Source organism: Camelus bactrianus, chromosome X (assembly GCF_048773025.1).
Source record: "Camelus bactrianus isolate YW-2024 breed Bactrian camel chromosome X, ASM4877302v1, whole genome shotgun sequence".
In the NCBI taxonomy this organism is placed as follows: domain Eukaryota; kingdom Metazoa; phylum Chordata; class Mammalia; order Artiodactyla; family Camelidae; genus Camelus; species Camelus bactrianus.
In genome coordinates, this window is record NC_133575.1 from 30,186,910 (window position 1) to 30,210,390 (window position 23,481).

At 38.2% G+C, this 23,481-nt stretch overlaps 1 long non-coding RNA gene and 1 pseudogene across 1 annotated transcript; one reads left to right on the top strand and one right to left on the bottom strand.

Annotated features, from left to right (window-relative positions):
* The window catches only part of LOC123615182 (ferritin light chain pseudogene), a 50,717-nt pseudogene that overhangs the window by 10,847 nt on the left and 16,389 nt on the right, over positions 1–23,481 (bottom strand).
* On the top strand, positions 3,805–20,252 carry LOC141576422 (uncharacterized). The gene is made up of 3 exons (XR_012504808.1): positions 3,805–3,925; positions 5,508–5,669; positions 18,878–20,252. It is a non-coding gene; the product is annotated as an uncharacterized LOC141576422 (long non-coding RNA).

Here is a 23,481-nt window from a genome sequence, read left to right on the forward strand (position 1 = left end):
TCCGGTAACTTCTATGGCTCATGCTCTGAGATTTTATTTCTGTGCCCCAGATATTTATAACCACTTCAGTTCCAGCTCCCATAAAGTGGTTACTTGGATCATTGGAATGGTGAACTGATAAGGGCTTTTAAAAAATGTTCAGTATGAAAAAATTATGGTTGTGAACATCATTATAGGAAAAACTACTGAAGTTCAACATCTGCCCTTAGAAGCTTCAGATTTATTGTGGGAGACAAAATTAAGACAGAGCAATGTTTGCCATCGTTGAAATACGTTGGGTTGTATGACTACTCACATAATCTCACAGTGAATCACGGAGTTCCTTGTTAAAGTGCAGTTCTCACAGGTCTACTGAATACAAATCTCTTCATTGGTGTTGGAATCTGCATCTTTAACAAGCTCCCCAAGGGATTCTCGTGCACACTAAATGTTGACAACCATTGCCCTAGAGGCTGATGATTTCAGCCTGGGCATGGTTCCTGCAATGCCACCACTAGTTAGTGGTCCTCTGTGTTTTGGAAGGAAATGGGGCATTCAGTGACTATCACCACTGAAATGTATGCTTAATCATCGTAATGATGGTGCTGATGCCCCACCCAGAGCTCCTTTACCAGTCTAGTGCACCCATCCCCCAGCTCCTGACTCCATCTTACCAAGAACCAAGATGAGCTCTATTTATTTTATATTTAGAAGCTGTTAGTGTTGGCTGCTAATAGTTCACAGCTGCACTCTACTTTGGAGACTTGTTCTTAACTGACAGAACCCACTTCACCCGGAGATGCGTAAGAGGTTATATACCCGCCAACAGGGCCAGTGACTGACTGGTATTAAGGAGCAAAAGACTAGCCCCTTTGCCTCATGGGAGAAAACTCCGTGGCGCCATCTTGCCCTAGAGCTCTCTGTGGAATCAAGGCTGAGGTTAGATCTCTGCTGAAAGCACTTCTTTGCTTACTTAGCTTCTTCTGCTTTTCCTGCTTCTTTCACTTCCTTAGAGGTTTCTCCTGAGAACACTCCCTCAGTAAGAATCCTCGTCTCCTTGTCTGCTTCTACATTGCCTAAGACAATATTGTTATTCAGCAGTTGGGGAGACTTTTCCAAAGAAAAAAGTTGTAAAAATAATAAAGATTCTGTGAATAAATACAGAGACATTTGTAGCAAGATACAAAAGAAATAGGGGGTTCTTGGTTCCAAGAAAAGTGGGGTAATATACCCTGTTTGTCTCACTCAATGAAGCTATAAAACCTGGACAGAAGGCATGGGGCAGCCATTTGAGGACCCTGAAAAGTAAACAGTAGCATGCAGATTGGGAAAGAAGACATACCAGAATCCAACGGATTACCAAACTGGTGGTGATTTTATCATTTTTTTTCTCCTGCTATCCCTGGCCTAGAATCAAGGCGTCCCTAAACTTAGAAGTGGATACTGAGCAGGGACAGAGAGGGCTCCAGAAGTCCTCTAGTTCTGACTGGAAGGGCAGGGACGAGATCTCCTGATGCTCAGAGAGAGTAGGGGAAATCTTTCAGGTTTTTTTCCCCTTTGCTCTGTTCTCTTGCACTCCAGGAAGTCCTGCAGTGGCAGCAGCAGCAGAGACAGCAAACAGCAGTGGGGGCCTATAGATGCCTAAAACTAAAGGGGGGAACCGTTATGTCTGATCAGAAGAGCTGTGTCCCTTGGGGATGTGGTGACATCCCGTTGCTTTTTTCTCTTTCTTCTCTCCTGCTGCTTGGTCCTAGACATGAGTACAGCTGTGGAAAGCGCACAGCACAGCATAGTAGCTAAAGCCCCATCTTTCTGGGGTCAGAGACTAAAAAGGTGAGCTCCAGAGAAGAAAAAGTCATGGGGAAATTTTGGAGAGTACAGCTTGGGAAAATGACCCCATAAGATTGTTTATGAACTTCTAGGCTCACTGCCTAGCTAAACATATGTGCATCTGACCCTAAACAATATCGCAAAGATTTTGACAACTGAATTATGGGATGGAAGACTGTCCAGGTCCCAGACTGGCCACTGAGTAGCACACATATAAGACAGATCTGAATAGTAATGCAGAGGCTTTGAAACCGAACTGCCACCGGAGGTACAACCCACAGAAGGCTGTTTGGAATGTGCAGCCCGAACCTAAACAAGTTGGTTGCCTGTTAAAAAAAAATCTACATTCCCTATAGGACTTAAACAAGACCCAGAATCTCATAACCCAGAATCTCCCAAAACATTCAAGATAAAATCTAAAATTACTCAGCAAACAGAAAACCAGGAAAAACCTAATCTCACATGGGAAAAGACAACCAACAGACACCAATGCCGTGGTGACACATGTTGGGATATCAAAGACTTTAAAGCAATTATTATTAAAATGTTCCAAGAAGTAAAGGAGAGTGCTTTTGAAATGAATGGAAATATAGAAAGTCTCAGCAGAGAAACAGAATATGTAAAGAGGAATCATATAGAAATTTTGAACTGAAAAATCCAATAACCAAAATTAAAAAGTCACAAGATGGGCTCAAAAGGAAAATGAAAATAGTAGAGTAAATAGTGAATTTATTGGTAAATTATCCAATCCAAACAACAGGGAGAAAAATATTGAAAAAATAATAAACATAGCCTTAGGAAGTTGTAGGAAAATACTAAACGTTTAACATTTGTGTCATCGAGTCCCAGAAGGAGATAAGAAAGAGCATGCCGTAGAAAAAATATTTGAGGAAACAATGGCTAAAAACACCCCAAATTTGGCAAAAGACATAAACGTACAGATTTAAGAAGCTCAGTGGATCTCAAATAGTATAAAACCAAAGAATTCCATGCCCAGACACATCACAAATTACTAAAAACTAAATACAAAGAGAAATCTTAAGAATAGCCAGAGAAAAAGTCACATTACTTATAGGAGACTAACAGTTTGGACATCAGCAAATTCTCTTCAGAAACTGTGGAAGCTGGAAGGAAGTGGAAGTGCATTTTTTCAAAGCGCTGGGAGAAAAAAACTGTTAACTCAATCCTTTAGTAATGAGGATAAAATAAAGGCATTATTAGATAAAGGAAAACTAACAAAATTTATTTCCAGAAGACTTTCTTTTAAAGACCTTATTAGAGCAGTTTTAGGTTTATAATAAAATTGAGAGGAAGGTATGATTTCCCATATGCCCTCTGCCCCACACATGCATAGCCTCCCCCACTATCAATCTCACTCACCAGAACGGTATATTTTTTTTTTTACCAGGGATGAACCCATATTAATACATCATAATCATCCAAAGTCCATAGTTAGTACCTAAGGGTTCACTCTTAATGTTATATATTCAGTGGGTTTGGATAAATGTATAATGACATAAATCCATCATTATAATATCATACAGAATATTTTCACTGTCCTAAAAATCTTGTGTGCCTCTATTCATCTCCCCACCCCCAACAGCAACTACTGATCTTTTTACTGCCTCTGTAGTTTTGCCTTTTCCATAATGTCATAAGTTGGAATCATACAGTATGCATCCTTTTCAGATTGGCTTCTTTCACTCAGTAACATGCATTTAAAGTACCTCTATGTCTTTTCATGGCTTGATGGGTCATTTCTTTTTAGTGCTCCATAACATTCCATGTTTGGATGTATCGCATTTTATTTATCCATTAACCTATTGAAGGACATCTTGGCTGCTTCCAGGTTTTGGAAATTATGAATAAAGCTTCTATAAATATCCACATGCAGATTTTTGTGTGATCAAGTTTTCATCTTCGGATAAATGCCAAGGAGCACAATTGTTGGATCATATGGTAAGAGTATGCTTAGTTTTCTTAGACACTGCCAAACTGTCTTCCAAAGTGGCTGTACCATTTCACATTCCCACCGCAATGTACGAGAGTTCCTGTTGTTCAAGATCCTTACCATATTTGATGTTGTGAGTGTTCCAGATTTTGGCCATTCTAATAGGTATGTAATGTATCTCATTGTTTTAATTTGCATTTTCCTGATGACATATGTGGAGCATCTTTCCATATGCTTATTTGCCATCTGTAGATCTTCTTCTTAAAGTTTAAAGAGTTCTTTCTATATTTTGGATGATAGTCCTTTATTACATGTGTCTTTTGAAAATATTTTCTCCCAGTCTGTGGCTTGTTTTTTAAGTCTCTTGATATTGTCTCTGACAGAACATAAGTTTTTGTTTTTAATGAACTCCAGCTTATCGATTATTTCTTTCATGGATCATGTCTTCAATGTTGTATCTAAAAAAGCATCACTATACCCAAGATCATCTAGGTTTTCTCCTATGTTATCTTCTAGGATATTTATAGTTTTGTGTTTTACATATAGGTCTGTGATCCATTTTGAGTTGATCGTTGTGATGAGTGTAAGGTCTGTGTCTATATATTATCATTATCCTTATTTTCGCATGTGCATGTCTAGTTTTCCAGTACCATTTGTTAAATAGATTATCTTTGCTCCATTGTATTGCCTCTGTTCCTTTGTCAAAGATCAGTTGACTATATTTATGAGGATCTATTTCTGAGCTCTCTATTTTGCTCCATTGATGTATCTGTCTGTTCTTTCACCAATATCACCCTGCCTTAATTACTGTAGCTCTATAATTCTTGAAGTCACATAGCATCAGTCCTCTAACTTTGTTTTCCTTTAATATTATGTTGGCTATTCTGGGTCTTTTGTCTCTCCATATAAACTTTAGAATCAATTTGTCAATATCCATGTAATAACTTGCTGGGATATTGATTGGAAATATATTGACTCTAGAGATCAAGTTGGGAAGAATGGACATAGTGACAATATTGAGTTTTCCTATCCATGACCATGGAATAGCTGTCCATTTATTTAGTTCTTTGATTTTGTTCATCAGAGATTTGTAGTTTTCCTCATATAGATCTTATACATATTTGTTAGATTTATACATATGTCATTTTGGGGGGTGCTAACGTAAATGGTATTGTGTCTCAAATTCTACTCGTTCATTGCTGGTATATAAGAAAGTGATTGAGTTTTTCATATTAACCTTGTATCCTGCAACCTTGCTATAATTACTTATTAGTTCCAGGAGTTTCTTGTTGATTCTTTTGAATTTTCTACATAGATGATCATGTCATCTGTGAACAAAGACAGTTTTACTTTTCCTTCTCAATCTACATACCTTTTATTTCACATTCTTAATGCATTGGCTAGAACTTCCAGTATGATGTTGAAAAGGAGTGGTAAGGGGGGGACATCTTTGCCTTGTACCTGATCTTAGTTGGAAAGCTTCGGGTTTCTCATCATTAAGTATGATGTTAGCTGTAGCTATGTTGTACATCATCAATTACAATGCAGATTTCCCTACCCCAGCGCTGGTTCCTGCAGTGGTTTCTGCTAGTGAGTCTCTGCTCTAGTAAGCTACAAATCCCTTTATTTGCCTTTCTGTCCCTCCCATCTTGGGAGCAGTGGTTTGCTCTATAATTTTCTCTCTCTTATGGATCCAAGAAAAATTATTGATTTTTCAGTCTTCTCAGCTTTTTACTTGTTAAAACAGAGTGGCAGCTTCCAAGCTCCTATGTGCAGAACTGGAAACCAGAAGTTCCTCACCAGCAAACCTTTGCTGAAAGAATTGTTAAAGGAAATTCCTCAGACAGACGGGATATGTTACCAGGAGAAAACCTGGAATATTAGGAAATGGAAGAAGAGCAACAAAATGGTAAATATCTGGGTAAATAGAATATTCACTCCTCTTGAGTTTTAAAAAATAAATTTGATTACTAAGAGCAAAATTTATCACATTTTCTGATGAAGTTTTTGATGTATGTAGATATACTATATAAAAAAACTATAATATAAAGGCGGGGAGGGTATATGGACCTATAGGGCGGTAATATTTTTCCACTTGAAGTAGTAAATTACTGATTCTGAGTGGACTGTGAAAAATTGAATATGTATACTATCCTTATAACCAACACTAAAAATAGTATATAAAGAAATAGCAAAAAACACAATAGAAAAATGAAAATAGAATATTAAATTATGTTCAAATAATCCAAAAGGAGGCAGAAAAAGGGAAACAAATGAAAAACAGACGGAACAAATAACAAAACAAATAATAGGCTTAAATCCAAACATCAATAATTATATTAAGTGTTAATGTAAAAGTCACATTGTCAGAATAGATTTCAAAAAAACAAGACCCGACTATATGCTGTTTACAAGAGATTCACTTCAAATACAATGATGTAGGTATATTAAAAGAAAAAATATTGTTGTATGCAAATGCTACTAAAAGGAAAGCTAGAGTGACTGTAGCAAAAAAAAAAAAAAAAAAAAGACACTATGGCAAAGTGGCACAATGCTGAATCTAAGCTACTTGGCACCAATAATCCCTTGATAAATTACTTACATTCTTTTCTCAAGCAGGAAAGTTTTACTCCATCTTACCCACAGACCTTCCAGGCATCCAGATATCAAAAGCTATCCAGCACCAGCTGGGCAGCTTTCGTGAATGTTCATGGGTTTGGAATTAGAATCTTATAGACTGCTCTAATCTAATGATTTACCTTAAGAACATAATACATAACACCTTTCTCCTTAACTTTCCACATTAAGTGCAGAGCAATTTTCCAGGTAGGTGTGTTTCCTTCAACAAGAGATCTGTTTTCTTTTTCCATTTTCATTTTACCTCCTCAGGAGTACAAAGCCTTATGCTTCAAAACTGTAAGAAAACAAGGTGTCCATATAACTAACGTCACTTGTCTTGAGTCTCATTTGTCAGTTAAGTTAATTATGTGTGGTCACCACAAGTAAGGAGATACTACTCTGGAACTCTTCTTTATAAGAATAGTTCTTTAGAAGGATAATTTTCTACCTTTTATATATCACAGCTCACATAGAAAGTGATAATATTTGTAAGACATTTTGGGATAAGTAAAGGAGAGTGCTTATGGCCAGAGGCATTTGGCCAGAGGGGTTTTAGTTCCTCTATGCTGCACTGAGCCACCCTGAAGGCCGTAGGGAACCAATACATTGCCACACCTGAAACCATTTGTGGAAAGCTACAGTCAGAAGGATGGGAACTATTTTAGCATAAAATGGAAGTTTGTGTTAAAGCAATCGCTGTGAGTTTCCCTTCTGAGTTTCTGTAATCTCTGCTTAATTGTACTTAATCCCTTTCTCTTTTTAAACACTTCCAAAAATTTTAAAGTAAAAGAGAACATTATATACAGGGGCTTCTTCACACATAAAAAATTATCCGTTACAAAACTAAGTACGCTAACTTCTCATGGGAATGATAGGCAGAGAAATGACAGGGATTTGGGACCTGGTTTCCTGAATTTTGGAAAGTTACAGATCCTTTATGATTTCAGCTCTCCATTATATAATGGAGACAATAACACCTATGTGATGTGGTTGTTGTGAATATTAAGATACCTTAGATGTGTTTAGCATAGTGTCTGGCACATAGTGGATACTCAGTGATAGTATAGTTTGTTTCCTCTTCATTTTAATTCCCTAGAGTTATTTTTGCTAAAAAAATCGAGAGTAAGAAGATAGCATGTCAGCTTTGAAGTTCCAGAGAAGGCTTTATGGAGGGTATGTAATGATCTTGGCTTTGAGGGGAAGCTGAGATTTGATGTGAAAAAGAAGAAAGGCCTCCCAGGGTCTGGTAATAAGATAGCATGCAGATAATCTTTGAAGTCGCAGGCAGCCAAAGGTAGGATTAATGAATAAAGAACACTTGATAAGTAGGAGAGATACTGATTTGGAACTTAGCCTTAAGGAAACACAATGAGAAAGTCTTACTTGTATGGGTGTGAGAGTTGACTTCAGGTTCGCTCACAACTACATGGTGAAATAGGCAGAATTTTCCTTTGGTGCTTTCCTAGCATGACTTTTCTGCCTTTCAGCATCACTTCCTCCAAAGACTCCATTATACTACTTAGGCTCAATCACTTGTTTGGGAAGAAAGTGTGCTAAAATATATCCAATTCATACTAAAGAGGTTTTGACCTAATGGGTTAATCCTTAGGCCATCATTATTTTAAAAGAGAATCTCAGATTGCCTTATGACTAATCAAGAGAAAAACTCTCCAGTGATTGAATTTCCAGCACTTCTCCTGAGTAGGGAAGATAGTTTTAATTATAGAGGCTATCCACTCAAATCATACTATGAAGATAATGTCTCACTCCATCAACGGGTGATAAGAACCCTCCTTAATAGACCAGGGCATGCACAGTCTAGACATAATCATGCTTTAATGTCAACATTCTAAATGAGGCTCTAGAAGAATTTTGTCTGAATTACCCCTATGTGAGTGTCAGGGTTGAATAATAGGGAGAAGCACTGCAGGGATTCGTGAAGGAGCCGTGGGTGCAAAGAAATGGAGGAGCAAGCAAGCGAAACAAGCCAAGACTCGAAGTAACAGTATTAAATCCAAAGGGCCAGATGCATGATTGCCAATTATCCTCCAAGCTTTTGGAGTTAGGGGACGTGGGGTTCAAAATGGGAACTGGTCAGGAACGACTGTTAAGTCCAAGGGGATTATGGTGGCCAGTCCATCCATAACGTCCATGGCTCATGTTTCTTATTTGGTGGCTGCCAGCTGTGCCTGTCCACTGGATTAGTTAAAGGTTAAAGGCAGGGTGAGTATGAAGGACGCAGCAATGGACTTGTGATGCTATGGGGAAATTTTAAATAAATATTAGAGAAGAACTGGTAGCTATTAAAATACAGAAGCTAAGAAGCTATTAGAATACAGAAGTTATGGCACATGCATCCAGGGGAGGTAGTAAAACCACTATTTAAAGACTCATTAGACACCCATTTATTTTTAAGACAGGATTTAAGAAAAATAATGAGAACTATCTTCTGGTAGTGCTGAGATATGAGCTAAATGACCCACAAGAGGTCTCTTCAAACCCAAGAGATTCTGTTTAAACGTTAGAATCCATCTGCCAGAATGGAAATTAAATCCGATAAGCATTCTCCTCGGAAAAACATTGCTTTATATGAGCAATGTTCTATTTGCTCTTCTCTTTCTTTCTTTTCATCCCTTCCAAATTAAAACCGGCTCAAACCTATCTCAAAAGTAATTTTCTTGACATTAACCCCTAAGAACAGGATTCATAGCTTAATATACCAAGCATGGCAAATAGACTTCATCTTGATAGAGGCTTCCTGAACTTTGTGTTGAGAAATATTCTGAAGCTGCATTCAGAGGGCTATGTCTGATTAGCAATGCCTGCCTTGTGCAGGAAGGAGGGATTAGAGCATGCTTACCAGGTGTTTGTTACTCCTGCTACATAACAACCCAAGGAATATTCACAATTAAAAGCAATACAAAGGTAGTCTAATATTTTAATATTCTGAGGCATACATGATCTCGCAGTTATCAATGAAACATGGTGCATGACATAATGGACTCCTACGAATATGGAAATAAGGGACTAGTTATTGCTCAAAAGAAAAAGATCTGGCAGAAGAGAAAAAGACATAATACTGGCACACTAAGAATAGACAAATATTTTTACAAATCCACTAGCCTTAAGTTCAACCCCAAGGTAAATATTTAGGTGTGATTTCAAGGCGAGAGGAAACAGAACTTACATTGTTATGACCATATACCATGCTGATTGGCCTAATGAAGGACACAGAAAATATTCTACTATGGGTTACAAAACCAATTTTATAGGCAGAGAGCTGAACTGCAATTGTCATCCATTTCCAGAGCCGTCTTGTTAACCACAAAGCTATACTGCCTAAATTTTAGCTGGAACTCTGATCCCTCGCCATGCTTAATAACTTTTATTTCTTTTGATAGCCAAACCTACTCAGCTGCCTAAAAGCCTTTAGGGTCCAGAAGGTAAATCTTCCTGGTAAGATCACTTGGGTTTCCTGAAGAGCTCTTTCAAGGGATTCAACCCAGAATTTCACAAGCCTGGCATCAATCCTCACTCTACCATCTAAAGACTGGGAGATCTGTCCTGCGGTCTGGTGGCGGGGGTAATGTCCACCCCAGCACAGTGCATACATTCCTCCAACCTCCTATCAGCTTTACCTGAGATGAGTCAAAGGGGTATGTGTGTGGTAGTTGGGGGTGATGTGGCAGGGGGATTTAAGAGGATACTGCCTGACATATTGTTGGAACACAAAGATTTATCAAATGAATAAATAGTTGAATGAATGAGTGGAATTTTGGGGACCACCTTAAACAGTGGGAGGAAAAGTGTCTTCTGGCCTTGGAAAAACAAATATGGCAAGCCAGAAAGATAGAAGCAGGCCACTGTATACAAGATGAATGCTTTCTTATCCTGCTATCACCAAACATCCTCCTCCTAAGACAGGAAAACTGGGATAGCTTTGCACAGAAGGCTTATCTTTCAGAGGGCAAATCCCAAGGCTGGAGGTTAACCTGCCAATTAGCAGGGGGAAGTTTATGCAGGCACGACGAAATTTGGCAGCACTTAATCTGGGAGTTCTGTAGCATGTACAATATGAAGTAAGGGGGTCATGCACAAAATCATTAAAATGTACAGTTTGTTCTAACTTCAAGTCTGGGGGTGGACAAATAGACTTTTTCCTCTTTAATAATATACTGGTATGTTGGGAGATAAACAACATGTAAAACTCTGGAGCCTTTAACAACTCTACTGGAGGAAACAACGTGCTTAGTTTTAGTGACCAGAGATGAACCTGAAATAGTTTCTGAATAAAAAAATGATTTTTGTTTTCAATTTAATCTTTTGTGGATTGTTCATTTTGGATTTTAAGCTGTGCTTGTATTGTCAGCTTTAAAGAGAGAGTTTGGTGATGTTTGACCATCTAAGAAAATTAGTGCATAAGGCTATATGAAATTGGCTATGCTTAGTCTTCATTTAAAAAGCACTTTTGCAGAGGACATACAGTCTTGGGGGAAAAAATGTACCTAGAATCCAGTACCAGAACAAGTTTTGCCGTGGCAAGTGCCAGTTTTGTTTACAATTACTTGGACAATGCTCCTGCCTTTTATGTTTCATCGATTTTAGTTATTTACAAGCAAAACATTAATTGTGGAATTCAGTATGTAACTTAATCTCCATTTAGGAGATTCTTACTGAAATAACTATCTACTTGGTGAAGATGTATAGAAGAGAAAGACATTCTCACCTCCAGCTTACCCATTATTATGGGTTGTTGCCAACTGAGAAAACATACTTCATTACCACCAGCTCTGCTCCACAGAGGCAACATATTTTGAACCTAATGCTCTTCTATGTAATTTAGATGATATAGATTGCTTAATTCAATCCATGATGAGAACATAGGCAGAAACATTTAATTCATTTTGTGCTCTTGGGCTCAGAATGGAACTGAGTTTTCTTTGGGATATAGAAAACTAGGAACTTATAAAATTGGGAAAAATAGGAAATTATGTCGCCTGGAGTTGAGAATGAATTTTCACAAAATTCAGAAAACCTGGCTATTCTCCAGGGATGGCTATAAGTGCTGGGAAATTAAAGCCCTCCAGGAACAGCCCTTGTGCACTGACGGATGGGACTTAGCAGATAAGGCCACCGGCTCTCAAGCCTCTCAGGTGGGATACCTCTGAGGTATCATCATGGGTAGCAAAACATTTCTGTAAAAGGCCAGAGTAGATATTTTAGACTTTGTCACCACATGGTTTCTATTGCAGCTCTTCAACTCTGCTGTTCTAGGGTGAAAGCAGTCATTAACAATTCGTAAATGAATGAGCATGGCTATGTTCCACTAAAACTTTATTTATAGACACTGAAATTTGAATTTCACATAATTTTTATGTGTCACGAATTATTAGTCTTCTTTTGATGTTCGTAACCATCAAAAAATATAAAAACCACTCGTAGCTCATGGGCTGTATAAAACCAGGCTTGATTTGGCCCACGGGTTGTAATGTGTTAATGCCTGTTCTACATTAGCTCTTAAAGCGTCCCTTGGAGATTCTACAGTGGTATCCTGCTGGAAAATTCACCCTTTATTACTTTATCTTCCCTGTCTCACTTCTCCATTCATTTAAGAGTGTTCCCAGGAATCACGTCCAAATAAGCTACTTGTACTTAGATACTTGTCTTGAGGTCTGCTTCTCGGGGAAGCAAAACTAAGACAACTAGCTTGGCTGATTAATCACTGAACTGAACATTCGTTGCTTTGACACCATGAAGATCCTCCAGAAAGGCTCCTGGGATCCCAAGAGTAGATTCAATAAAAGGGCTCTTTTCATTATATTCTCAGACCAACAATGCAGTGGGTTAAATGTGTAAACTTTACCATTCACTTGCACCCGAGGTAAAACTGAGAGTGTTAACACCTGCAATGACCTCAAGGCAGCGATTTCATCTCAGATCACTCTCAAATTCTCATGCCGGGGGTATTAGCAGCGAGGACATCAAGATGCTTCACAGAAGTACATGTCGGGGGGTCAGAGTCAACCAAGCCATGTAACAGCCCACAGGAACCCAGAGGCATTGAGTATGATGACAACCATTGCAGCAATCTCTGTAGCCATGTGGATTTATGAAATGGGTTTCCTACCCAAAGTTCCCCGACAATTACCAAAGGACTGAATGACTTCTAGATCAAGAACAGCAGGTGGATACATGGGGCATTCATTTTTTTGGGTCCCATGTCGCTCATTTAATGTAGTAATTTCTTTCTTGGCAAACTGAAAAAGCCTTCCTCACCCTGTTCTACGCTGTTCCAGATGGCTGTACCCTCTCAACCTGGCAGGTGCCTGTCTGTTGGCAGTGAGGCTGTGAACTTACTAAGTACAGCAATTTCTGACCTTCAGACACAAATGAAGCAAAGTGCTTTCTTTTATTAATGACAGGCTTCTCTAATAAAAGGGTAGGCCATGACATGTGGACTACAAGGAAATTATGAAGCCATATCTGGCTCTGAAGTGCTAGGGGCTTGTGCATTGTCTGAAAATTGATTAATAGACATTGATTTCCCCTAGTCCTACTGGGTATGCAACATACAACAAAAATATAATTGTAAACTTAAAAGGAAAAAAAGCTGACATTCTAGAACAAGCTCTGGGGTGTTTACAAGTTCTAACAAAATCCTTCAAAAATGTGTTTTAATTGGGTCTCTATTAGCAAGTCAATCCGTTGGGACTCCTTAATTACTAAGGTAAGCCTTAACTTCCTTTCCTCATTATTTTCCCTCTTTCAGTCCAAAATAGAAAGGAAGAAGTTCTCTTTATAAACATGTGAATTTTAAATTGAGCTTGAGTCCAGCAAAGTAAGCTATCCCGGGTTCTCTCTGAGCCAAACCCTCTGGAGGGCTTCATTTTAAAATTCAAATACAGGGAGATTATTTATCACTGTGGTTTTGACAGTGACAAAATTGCCCCCCTTGAAGAAGACAAATTGGCAGTCTCACAAAAGAGGAAGTGATTTTTAAAAATGTATTTATTTATTTACTTTGTATGGGAATTAAGTTCTGCAAACAAATGCCTCTGACTGCTGGGGCTTAAAACATGCTCTATGGTGTTCAAATGAAAAAGCAACATGAACTCCATGAATGCCCATGGTCACAGGGAGTGGGAAGTGTAGCCATAGTAATAAGAACCAAAGTGCCAAGGAGTAGCAAACCAATGCCCAGATCTATAAGCCGGCTGAAATTTCTACCCTAGACTCTCCACATTCCTGCTTGAAAAACATCTTTTTTCTTTTTCTGAAGTGTAGTCAGTTTACAATGTGTCAATTTCTGGTGTACAGCATAATGTTTCAGTCAAACATATACACATACATACTCCTTTTCATATTCTTTTTCACTATAGGTTACTACAAGATATTGAATATAGTTGCCTGTGTTATACAGAAGAAACCTGTTTATCTGTTTTATATATAGTAGTTAGTACCTGCAAATCTCGAACTCCCATTTTACCCCTTCCCACCCCCTTTCTTCCTGGTAACCATGAGTTTGTTTTCTATGTCTGAGTCTGTTTCTGTTTTGTAAGTAAGTTCATTTGTGTCTTTTATTTTAGAGTCCACATATAAGTGATATCACAGGGTATTTTTCTTTTTCTTTCTGGCCTACTTCACTTAGAATGACAATCTCCAGGTCCACCTATGTTGCTGCAAATGGCATTATTTCATTCCTTTTCTATGGCTGAGTAGTAGTCCACTGTATATATATACACCACTGCTTCTTTATCCAGTCATCTATCAGTGGACATTTAGGTTGTTTCCATGTCTTGGCTATTGTAAATAGTGCTGCTGTGAACATTGGGGTGCATGTATCTTTTCAAATTAGAGTTCCCTCAGGATATGTACCCAGGAGTAGGATTGCTGGATCATATGGTAAGTCTATTTTTAGTTTTTTGAGGAATCTCCATACTGTTTTCCATAATGGCTGCACCAAACTACATTCGCACCAACAGTGTGGGAGGGTTCCCTTTTCTCCACACCCTCTCCAGCATTTATCATTTGCGGACTTTTTAATGGTGGCCATTCTGATTGGTGTGAGGTGATACTTCACTGTAGTTTTGATTTGCATTTCTCTGATAATTAGGGATATTTAACATTCTTTTCATGTGCCTATTGGCCATCTATATGCCTTCATTGGGGAACTGCTTTAAAAAACACCTTCTTCTTGATCAGACTCACGAAGGCCTGTGTTTCTGTGACATAGTAGGATGCAGCTAGGTAGCATAGGGAGAGAACTGGCTTGTGTATGGGACATCCAGTTTATCCTCCTGTCTGTAAGAGCCTCGGGGTCCATATGCTGCAGGCTGAGGCAGAGGAGAGAAAGGAGCTATTTCTTATCATCAACCAGCTTCCCAGCTCTGGCAGTTTTTCATCAGTTTGCATAGCCAGGAATAGCAGGTATATTTCAGAAGCATATGGACCACTGCCTCACTTCCCCAACACACACATACCCTCATATAGCTTTCCCTCTAGGCCCACTCTATGATAGACATTCCCATCTGCTTTTTAGTACTGAAAAGTTCACAACTGGGGATCTATTCCTTGGATGTAAGTCCTTGTTTCTTAGTAATATGCATATAATTCTGGGACGTATATAACACCTTAACCCCTTAGCTTTAGAATTTAAATAAACCCACAGTGTTCACTGAAATTAATTACTTTCAAATAGTCACAAAATTAAAATGAATAAGGGCTATCAATCACTTATACATTACTGAATACATGTAGGGAGAGAATTAAGCAAAGAAGGACACAAAAAGGGGAGACTGTGTGATCTCCACAATGATCAGGTCAATGGAAATGAAAACTGCCATTATTCTATTCAACCCAACCTCTCATTGCCATAAAGAAAGAAGATTCCACACAGCTGTTCATTTTTTATATTTTCTAAGGCATACACTCTTCTATGAATGAAATATATAGTAAATAAATTTAAAAAATAAGATTCAGATTAAATATCCTGTTTGGGAACCTAGAAATGAAATTCATCAGAAAACTCTTCATGATTTTATCCATTTGGCCAGTAGAGATATCATTATATGGCATTTCTCCAAGTCCCCAAGCTTATTTATATCACTTTGCTATCCTCATAACATCTGTGCTCTTAGGAGAGTAGGAATACACTTCACTGAATACTTCTCTGTGTAGCTGGGAGAAGCAGCAATAAAAACGTGGAAATGTAAGCACTGTCACATTGGGATCACGTAGGGAATGCGGAACACTCATAAACAGTTGCTTAGAGCATAACTTGGAGGACAAATTTGACCATTTTTATAAGCTGTATCACATGTGATATAATTTAATGTAGCGGTATTTCCAGGAAGTTATTGTATAAAAGCACCCTAACAAAGACGTGAACCAAGATATAAAATACATGTGAGAACAAAAGATATTCATGTAACGTTGCAAATATGGCAAATGCTGGAAATATCCTAAATGTCTGTTAGTAGATTAAATAAATTATGGCCTGTTCACACAATGGAATATTATGTAGCCACTGAAAAAATTAAGTTTATATGTAATGATATAGAAAGGTACCCAAGATATTTTATTAAGTAAACTGTATGCATACTATCATATATATATTATATATACATACATATTATATATATGTGTGTGTGTGTGTGTGTGTGTTTATTTTTTTTACAAGGAGAAATGGAAGGCACCTATTCATGTAGTTACCTCTGAGGAGAAGGATGTTGGCATGAGAAAATTTTACTCTACATTTCATAGTCTTCTGAACTGTTTCAATTTCCTTTCTAGTAGTGACCATTCGTTACTTCTATAAAATAATAACAACAAAATAAATAAAAATAAAAGAAAAAAAGATCAAAGTGAATTGTCCTCCTGGAAGCATACTTGGGTGTCACTTGGGCCTCCAGTCTCTCTTTGACAGTGGCCATACTGGCTTAGAAGAGGTCAGAATTGCCTTCCCTGATGTGTCCTGAGTAGCAGTGTTCCTACAGAGGTTATAGATTCGTCACCATGAAATAATATCTATCTTATTTGAATCAGTGTCAATTGCTCATAGCACTGCTCAGGAGTAACAAGTTTTGTTAGCTCATCACTCCCACTTCACATTCCTATCAGGGGTGCAGAGGGGAGAGGCCTCTAAATTTAGTCCTTTCAATCTTCAAGAGCTGCTTATAAGGTGTGATGAATAAGTTGGTGTAAATCCCTCCATGTCTTACAAAAATGTATAGTTTGTGACCCTATCTCCTATTTAACCTTGCCTTTCCAGGCAGAAGACTAAGAAATCTTTCCATCTGCCTTCATATAGAGAAACCTCCTGTTTTTCTAGTCATTTTAGCTGCCCTTTTCTGGGCACCTTCCAGCTCCAATATGAGTTTTTTGAGAGGTTTCAGAATCAGAATTGCAAATGGTTTTCTCAGCATGGTTGTGCAGGGATTTTATACTGTGTTCCCTGTTTTGTTTCCCGTGCCTTTTTTCTTGATAAGTCCCACTGCTTGGCCAGCCTTTTGGAACAAGCTATCCAACTCCTTTTAGCCATTCTTCTCCCTCTGCAAGACACCAGACCTCTAAGATGAAAAAGGGAAACATTCAGATGTTTCTAAATCATAGAATACCAGAATAGAACTCAAAAGGTTATTAGCCATAATCTTGAGCAAATCTCCCATTTAATAAATGGCAGCAACTGAGGCCCAGAGAGGTTAAGCAAGGACTCCAACTTAAACCTCCCAACTTCCATGCCGGCCCCTTCTCCATTTCATCTGTGTGCAGGAGAGACATTAAAAATATTTAATAGCTGTATATAACTGAGGCATCAGACTGAAGACCCACCCGAGTGTTGGGGTGGGTCCTGAAGGCACCCTGCTGTGGTGGACAATAACTCTTTATTTGCTGGGTCAAAGAGTGGTGTGTGGAGTTTCAGGGGATGGACAGAGGTGACTGGGGTGGCAGGAAGGGGGCCTTGTGGAGCTAGCAGCATCTCTTCACCATACAATATGGAAGTTTTTCCAATATGTCAACAATTGGGACAGTCATCGCAGTGTGTCCAAGCTGTGTAGCACTTGTGTCTATATGGTCCTTTGGTCTAATTTAGATAAAATGTATATATATATATATTTTTTCTTTATTTGAATGCTTTGATGTGTGAAGACTCAGAAGGAGTCTCTGGCAAAGTGATAGGCTTTAAATCTTTTACAATTTAGGCATCAGGAAAATGACTCCCAGCTACTCTGAACATTATACATAATTAACCAAATTCTAGGGGTCTCACACATCCAGTCGCATTACAGTACTGCAGCCCTTTAATATCAATCGTAAAAGTGAGATATTTAAATTGCAAAATAGATACATCTACACAGAAATGAGAGCTCCCTGAAAATGCATGAGCTGATGCTTATCCGTCTTCAAGGAAAAATGAGTCACAGTAATGTTTCCCTCTGTGCAACAGATTTTAAATTGTGATTTATGAGGTTTAAAAGCAGCTAAGTATCCCTTGTCAGTAAGACTATCGCGAGGTTGCTTGATGGAGACCACTTTGTACAAATTACCCAATCAACTCAATTCCCCTTCCTCAGATCAGAAGAGTAAGGAAGACGCAACCCCAGGAACGGGTGGGGGGTGGGGGGCCTGTGTGAAGAGGCTCTTTGTTCTCTTATTCTGTTTGCCTCCCTCCAGCTCCTCAGGAGGTGCTGCATGAGACACAGCATACGTGCAAGCCAAACAATAGAATGTACAGAAATGTTCCTCCCCCGCCCCTACCTAAGACCAAAACATCTCTCCCACAGCTTGAAATCCCAACATTCCATTCTCCCTTTAAGAGTCCCCAAATGCACCAAATTATTCCTGATGAGCCATAAATACTTCTGTCTCTGGTAACCCTTTCTCCCACAAAAAAAAAAAAAAAAAAAATGGAATCTGGGTTCTCACAAAACAAAATGATTTTCTCATCTATTTATTTAATAGGTCTTTCAAAAATGTCAGCAGTTAAATTACACTTAGTCATACTTTTAAAGAAATAGTCTTTATTGAAAATAAAAAGATTAGATGAATAGAGGTATAGAAGCAGCTCAACAGAGTATCTGTTGAATGCTGGATGAGTGAAAAATTAATCAATATGTGTGTCAATTATACCTCAATATACTGTTTAAAAGATCAGTTCATAGGAACTTGCATATTTCCTGGGACTGGGAACTTCTGATGTCAAATTCCGTATCATATAGGGTTCAATCAGAGAAGCAAAACCACTGCATGCACAAAAGGGATTTGTTACAGGGATTTGACCTTGCACAATTGCGGGAGCTAGTTAAGCAGTCTCTGTAAGGTTGTTGTCTTTGCCTCTGATGCTGGAGCTTAAAAGGCCACAGAGCAGGCAGTGGGGGAAGGGAAGATGGATATGAAATGAGGGAAAGCAAGAATGAGTTGGAACCCACGAGGGCCAGCTGAAGACCACAAGGCTGGGCTGAAACCTGTGTCAGTTCTTGTTGCCTCTGACCTTTGTAGAATGGCTGTCCTGTAGAAGCTGCGGACCCTTCATCACTGAGCTGAACCCACACACCTGGCCCTGCGGTAGAAGCAGCTGAAGGAGGAGCCAGGGGAAGATGGAGCAGATGAAAACCCAGCTGCTGTCTCACTTCCACGAGGGAAGCTAGCAGATTGTTGACAATGTGTGTGAGCTACAAAATGGCTGCTCTTCTCTTTTTCTCTCTAAATCTCATAAAAGATTCTCTCTTGTGGCCCATTATAATCAGAAACATGTAGGAAAGGGATTTGTGGAATATGAAGCCCAGCCTAGTCAAGGTAACACATTACAAAGTCACCATACTAGTCACTGTATTTAGGGAAAGGAGAGGAGTGTTAACAGATTTCTGAGAACAGATTTCTGAGTGTCAGAAAAATGGGACTGAAGGTCTTTGCCCAGTAGGGCAGAGAAGAGGGCAAGGGTGCTCAAGGAGGGAAGAAGGTATACAGCTGCCCTCCCTCCTTTCATTCATTACAAATGTGTACTGAGCATTTACAGTGTGTCAGGCCCTATTTCAATTATATTTTTTCAGACAGCCACACTAATATATTCCTTTCCAGTATGTTCACCTTGCACTGTGATCTTGAAACTTCTATATCAAGAGATGTGATCTCCGTTCACTCCCTTTAATTCTGGGCAGGACTGTGACTCTGGCTGAAGTGACACTACATGACTTCTGAGGCTAAGTCATAAAGGTTATGAATTTCTGGAGACTCTCATCACTGACTTAGTCCCCATGTTATAAAGAAGCTAAATTCTCACGGAGAGGTCACCTGTACATGTTCCAGTTGACATTTCCAGCTAAGATCTCTGCACCAACCACCTAGCATCAATCACTAAGTATGTGAATGAGTTTTCAAATGATTCCTGCCCTCAGTCTTCAAGTATCACCCCCCAAAATTGATGCCAAAATGCAGCAGACAGATGAGTCTTGCTCAAATTACAGATTTGAGAGCAAAATAAATGTTGTTATTATTTCAAGCCACCCAAGTTTAGGGGTAATTTGTTGCACAGTCGTAATAACTGAAACAGGCTCTTTGCTAGACTGACGGGGCATAATGACATACACGTGTTATTATATGGAATCATACATAATTACCTAAATCCTTTTGCTGTAATGTTGGATCCATTGTCTTGAAGCTAAGTTTTTAATCAGTACTTTTGTACAAATAATGGTATGTTTTTAACTTTTTATCTTCAAGTAATTGTATATTTGCATGCAATTTTAAGAAATAATACAGAGAGATCACATATACTCTTCACCTAGTTTCCCCCCATAGTGGTAACATCTTGCCTAACTAGAGTACAATATCACAACCAGAAAATTGAGATTGATGCAATTAACTGATTTTATATAGGTGTTTCATCAGTTTTATATAAAATCATTTGTGTGTGTGTCTATTTAGCTCTATGCAATTTTATCACATGTATAGTTTCATGTCACAATCATTATAGTCAATAGTCAAGATACAGAACAATTCCAACACAAGGATCTCTTATGCACCCTTTATAGCAACAGCAACCTCTCTCCCACTATCGCAACTACTCCCAATCCCTGGCAACCATTAATCTGTTCTCCATTTCTATGATCTTGTCATTTCAAGAATGTGATATACATGAAATCATATAGCATGTAAACTTTTGAGATTATCGTTTTTCACTCAGTATAATTCCCTGGAAATCCATCCAAGCTGTTATGCATATCATTAGCTTGTTCCTTATTGTAGCTGAGTTGTATTTCATGGTATGGATGTCCCATAGTTCTTTAAGCAATCAATCATTAAAATATATATATATATATATATATATATATATATATATATATATATATATATATATATAACTGAATCACTTTGCTATACACCAGAAACTAAAACCATATTGTCAATCGACTATACTTCAAAAAAAAAAAAAACAATTGGGTTGTTTCCTATTTGGGGATATTATGAATAAAGCTCTATGAACATTCATGTACAGTTTTTTTGTGAATGTAAATTTTCATTTCCCTGGAATGAACGTACAAGAGTGAAACTGGTGGGTTGTACAGTAAGCATATGTTTAGTTTTGTAAGAAGCTGTCATACTCTTTTCTAGAGTGGCTCTACCATACATTCCCACCAGCAATGTATGAGTGATCCAGTTCCTTTGCATCCTCACTAACATTTGGTGTTATCACTATTTTGAATTTTAGACATTCTGATAGGTGTGATATAATAACATATTTTGTGATATGATTTGATCAGATGTGCACAAACTCCAGTACCTTCTTGTTTATACTCATTTGTATGGTGGGGGGGAGGCTCTTTTTTTCACTACTACTTCTTTCCCCTTGATCATCCTCTTCAAAATGGAGAAGACAGTGAGTTACTTGGGGTCTGTAGCTAATGGCTGGCTTAATTTTCTTATAAATCATCCCTAATAGATATGCAGAGGCAGAATTCACTGCATTGTTCCAAAAAAAGATTTAAATAAATTTTCTACAAGGTATTTTAAGTAAATGAGGAATTAAAGATTAAGATAAGCTTGGGAAAAGATTAAATCTGGAATAAGGTTAAATATATAAAGCGCATAAGGTCTCCTGCAACTGAGTCACAAATTTGTGCATTTATAGAGTTAAGAGGGAGATGTACTAAGTTACCTAGTTCACAACACTCATAAAGAATTGATAAACTGGTAGCTCAGAAAAGGCCAGCCTGGTTCTGAGACCAGAGTGAACATTCTCCCAAGTTTACAGAGGCCACACAGGTAATGTAAATGAGTGAAGCAAATTGAGACTACGATGATAAGGGAGGATGGTGCTGGGGCTGTGTTAAACTGGAGAAGCCCACGCACAGTCTAAGGGCGCAGCCACCTCAGCTCTTGCTGATATTGCCAAGAGGGTAAAGTAAGCCCAGTGTATCCAGATTTTCCAACTCTTAAGAGAGGCTATAAAGTCAGATTTGTAGGAATTATCTCCTGATAATATATCAGCAACGATGTCAGTTAAAATACTGGCTGAACAAACACATCTGCAGTCCAGAGTTGACCTACTACTGTCAGTTAAAAACCTCTGGCCTTGAAAAATAGGCAGGGACATCTAATGCAAGACAATCCTTATAAATATGACCTTTCTCTTTATCAAAGTTCAGCTTTGGGTAAATATTGAATGTCACTGAGTTGGTGGTTATGCTTTCTGACATGTATACAGTATTCATATTGTCTGTGTAGTTGCTCAAGTATGGTGTCATATACTTTCCAGAGCCAGCAACTCAAAGCAAGAAGAGACTAATTAGTGTGTGACCTTCAATTGTTTTTGTTTATCATTTGCTCAGGATTCAGTCTTAGGAGAGAGCATCATATCAGCCAAGCTCAGGTCAGTGTCTCCATCCTGGCTCTTGAGGTGGGCAAGGCAAGGAAGGACTGAATGCCTTTGGCTTCCAAAGGGTGAGGCAGGAACCTGGAATTATGTTACACCAAGACCACCCTAATGAGGAAGAGATAGTCCACAAAAGAAAAGTAAGGAACTCTTGGAAAGTGGCAGTGGATGCTGGGCAGCTGAAAACAACAAAGGTCTACCAGAGAGAACACAGGGCAGAGTAGTGGAGGGCAGAAAAGGTCCCTTTCCCCTTCTTGGCAGGTTCTTAATTGACTGTATTTGGAGCTTAATAATCTTTTCAGTGATCCCATTATTAAATGCATCTCAACAACAGCTCTGAGTAGCATAGAGGGACCATCAGTTTATCTTCTTATAAGTGACCTGTTCTGTATCTCATTGTATTTTTTAAGAGTCCAAGTACTTTCTGTGGAGGTTAGCAAGAAGCTTAGAACAAATATTGAAGAGCATCATTTTGTGGTATGTACTTTACACATACAAAAGTTAAAAGATTAGGGTGACTTGCACAGATCATAGGAACACAATTGTACTAGCAAGATATACACCATGGTCATCAGAAGACAGAACACAGAGAAATTTAATTTCCAACATACATGGTGCCAGAATAAATGTTTTACTTTCATAGAAATATAACTTTGGTGTTGCCCACTGTGGCCTTCTAGGGAATAAGGAGGCCAAAATATGAATTTGAAAATTATAATACTTCTGAAGTTTATTTTAATTAAAAAATGTCCCAGTCTTTCCTATATGAGTTTTCCCCAGCTTGAGAGAAACCACATACTGCTATGCTAAAATATTTTTGGTATTCAATATGAACTTCATTGTAAAAGTTTTTTAGATCAGTTAATGTGTGTGTGTATAGTCTGTGCGAATTTTGACAACTGCCTCCTAAATTTTGATTGTTATATCATAGCTTTTTAGACTCAGTTTTAAATCATTTGCGCATGTCAGCTAATTCCAAGTACAAGTCTGCTCCATAGGCATCTTCACTTAGTCAAGACCTTTTCAACATAACACTGAGCTTCACAAAGTATTATTTTCACATTGTATCACAAAAGAGAGAACTGTATCTTCAATGTTGAACTTTTAAACTGAATTTTCAATTGAATTAGTAATAATGCCATATTTTTCCCTTTGACAGAATGAACTTCTAAAAACTTTACTTTGATTTCATGAATTAGGTAAAAATAAAATTAAACCATGACTGAGATTA